The sequence below is a fragment of the Myotis davidii genome, unplaced genomic scaffold, assembly GCF_000327345.1.
Source record: "Myotis davidii unplaced genomic scaffold, ASM32734v1 scaffold242, whole genome shotgun sequence".
NCBI classification, from domain to species: Eukaryota; Metazoa; Chordata; class Mammalia; order Chiroptera; family Vespertilionidae; genus Myotis; species Myotis davidii.
Window position 1 is genome coordinate 3847132 of NW_006295821.1, and position 3720 is coordinate 3850851.

Consider the following 3720-nt stretch of genomic DNA (forward strand, 5'->3'; position numbering starts at 1 on the left):
CCTCATACAATATAGGACAGCCATCCACAACAAAGAAGTATCGACCCCAAATGTCAATCGAGGCAATACTGAGAAACACTGTCAAGAGAAATTGTAATTAGCTTGATATCAGTAGCTCTGGTGGTTTTTAGCTTTAAACCACCCCCTGGGGGGTCATAATGAATCTATCTGCCAATAGCAGCAGCACTCAACAGCGAGCACAACTCTAGACTAGTGGTCATGGAATGTGAAGAAGAGTAAAAACTTGAAGTAGTGGGGTTGGGGAAGGGTGTTAGTAAAAAACTAGACTTGGGAGAAAGAATATATATTTTAAGAACAAATGTGATAGTTCATTTCAGCAGAACTTTTGCTACTTTTTATTCTTGGGAGAGGAACTTATTCATCACTGTGAATAGGAACAGGTTTGACTTGAGCTGAAAGTTTATATTGCCTGGGTTGGAGGCACACGGCATGCAAAGGAAGCCAGTTGGGAGATGGTGGGGTGGTGCACACTTAGGAAGTGGTTACTTATTTAGGTATTCAGTTACTTTGCTCACCTTTCTCCCTTTGGGCTAACAGAAGTATTCTGGTGAATTTTTCGTTTTTATATTAAAATTCTACCTGTCCTAAGATTATCTTTGTGATATATATTGTTCATTTCTTTATTTTCCCTATTCCCAGTCTGCTTTCTGATTTAATCACTCTAGATTGCCTAGGAGCTTTCTGTGTGAGAATCCCAGCTCAGGGATATCTTGTAGACTTCCCTAGCTTAGGATTTTTCTCAGCTTTCTGTCTTATTCAGGAGAGATCAAGAGAAATACAAACCTGTTCAGGCAGCATCTTTAAATGAGGAAGAAACAGGGTGAAGAAAAATGAAGAGGCAGATAAGAGAAATAAGCATGAAATTAAACCCTGTAATGTAGATATTAAATAACAATCTAGATAGAGCTAAAGATAGAAAGATAGGTAACAGAGATAAGAAAGAAAAATTCCTTAATTTTTTTAAGATTAAAAAAATCCCCACCCTGAGTTTATAAGAAGAAAGGCTTTGGGTTATTACATTTCATCTATACTTTATAACAAAGGTTCAACAGGTTCAAAACAAAAGGGAGAAAGAATAATTTTAGGATTTAAAATATAATATGCTCATTTTTATGTACTGCAAAATCTACAAAGTAATAGAAATGCAGACTTTTGATATTATCTTCTACATGTATTTATTTATACAATGGAAAATGCCAGACCTTATACTCACTTATGTCTGCAAGCAGACTTTATGTTGTATATAAATCTGATTTGGTTGAAGAAGTTGAAGTTTTAAATTTAAGAAAAGAGTAATCACAAGAAGAGGGTAGAAGAAAAAAACAATGTTTTCCAAAATTTTAATAGATTTTTTCCAAAGGATATCTTTATCCACATCACTGTTTGAGGAAAGAGTATTTTACTCAATGTCAAAATAATTTAATCAAAACCTTTTGAGGCATCATGGAAAGACGTGGGTAGTATTATCCTATGTGAAATAAGCCAGTCAGAGAAAGACAAGTATCACATGATCACACTTATATGTAGAATCTAGTGAACAAAATAAACTGATGACAAAATAGATCCAGAGACACTGAAGCATGCAACAAACTGAGATATTTTAGAATGAAGAGGGGGGCGGGAAGAGAGTAAACAAAGAACTTATATACATATATGTATAACCCATGGACACAGACAATAGGGTGGTGAAGGCCTGGAGAGGGAGCAGGACCAGAGTAGAGCGGCTCATTGGGGGAAAAAGGGGGACTTCTGTAATACTTTCAACAATAAAATTAAGAAAAAGAAAAAAAATTGAAAGACTATCTCCCCAGCTTAAGTACTGAAAATATTTTTAAAAAAAATTTCAGCAAAACCTCAATTTTTGCTTACTTAAAGATGCTTTAATGTAAGGATGAAATTGTCATAGACAGCTTATCTGTAAATGTTGGGATCTTTTATGTAGTTAAAAAAAAACAGCACAATGAAATCCGAAGAGTCAGAATGATATAGGCACACAAATATTCTTTCTAAGACATTACCTGACAGATCAATCAATGGTCAACTGCACCACGCTTTAATCTTCACTGCATATAGTTTTTAGGAACTTAGAATTTACCTGGGTAAAATATAGTATACACCTTATTATGCTGAGGACAGAACTAGTTGGTTGAATCCTGCCCATTACGTTTTGCATGTTGACATTTTAAAAATTCTCATTTCTCAGGCATCCCAACACCCATAGCGTCTCTAGAAAATGAATATCATGATCTATTCCTTTGTTTGCTCAATATACTTACTTAGAACACTGGCACCCTAACACTGCCCATGTGAATGTGCACCCAACAGAGTATGAGGGTCATGAGAAAGCAGGGACGGGATACGGTGAATACGAGATAGAACAAACGGCTTTCCTTGATCATCAACAACAGAGAGGACTCTGGACAAGGCGGTGCGAAGGGTCCAGGCACGGGCGCAGCCTCTGCTCCCACAGCTCCGGTGGGAGTGAGGGATAGAGTGGGCAGGGTGCCCAGATAAAGCCAGACTAATGTTTGCTCAGAGCATCAACCTGCATGAGCTGGGAGCGTGGGACCCCTTTCCCAGAGCGTCTGTTGCTCTCTTGGAACTCCAAGAACCAACGCTAAGGGGCACCAGAGGCTTGGACTCAGCGCTGCCACCCAGGCAGCCGATGGCCAGCTGCTGCGGAAGTCTTGGGCGACAGCAAAGCCTAACTCGGTGGGGAATGGGGTTAAGGAAGCTTTTCATGTTCCAGATCCGAGGAGGAATCCTCCGAAATCAAGACGTTGAAATCCAAGCCGAGGGCGAGGCGGTGACCCCTGATATCCCAGGTTTTACTGTATTTTTCTGACTATATGTGGCCATTTCTAACCTGTACTTTCGAATATGAAATACGTCGCTGTAACATATACAGCGGCATATATAGTTGTACATGCACACCATCCGTTCCATATAAAGCTCTAAACTCACTTGACAAAATGTAACTCACTGGTAGTTGTTGATCTCTAGTTTGTTTTAGGGATCCCGAGGTCCATACAAAGAAACCAGATGTCACCTCCTCTCTCCTCTAGCCTGTTCGTGTTTACTTCCCTACCCCCCACTCCCCCAACCTTTCCTTTGAAGTCTATCATCACTTAGTTAAGAGAGCACTACCCTGACCCTCTCCCCATGAGAAACCTGGAACCGACCGCTTGCAACTCGGACTTTTTCCAGAGGCAGAGAGGCAGTGGGAGACGCGGAAGAAATGAGCTAGCATCCTCAGTCATGCATCTGCATTCTGACTTTTGTCAGTGCTAACAGAAAGAAAAAGCCAAAAGGTGAGGACAGGGGACGGAAAGGAAGGAGCAAGCTCTGGAGCTCAGAAGCCCAGGCGGGGCCAGTGGCCCAGCCGCACCATCCCCTCCCCCGGCCCCGTGCGTCCTCGCCCTCTGCCGCCGCCCGGCCGAAGCGGTGCCAATGCGCCAGGATGGAGAGATCTCTGCGCGGGAGGAGATGACGCAAAAGCCAGCGCTCCCCCCCAAAAAAGTGTTTCTCCAGGACGAAGATGGCGGCAACTTAGCTGGGGACTGAAGATGACTGTGGCTCTTGGGAGGCCCAGCCCAGGCGATTCGGCCCCAAGGTCCGGGGGAGGCGGCGTCAGCAGTCGGAGCCCGGTGGCGGAGGCGCCCTCGGGCAGACCTGCAACAGCAGCGGCGGCAGCAGCAG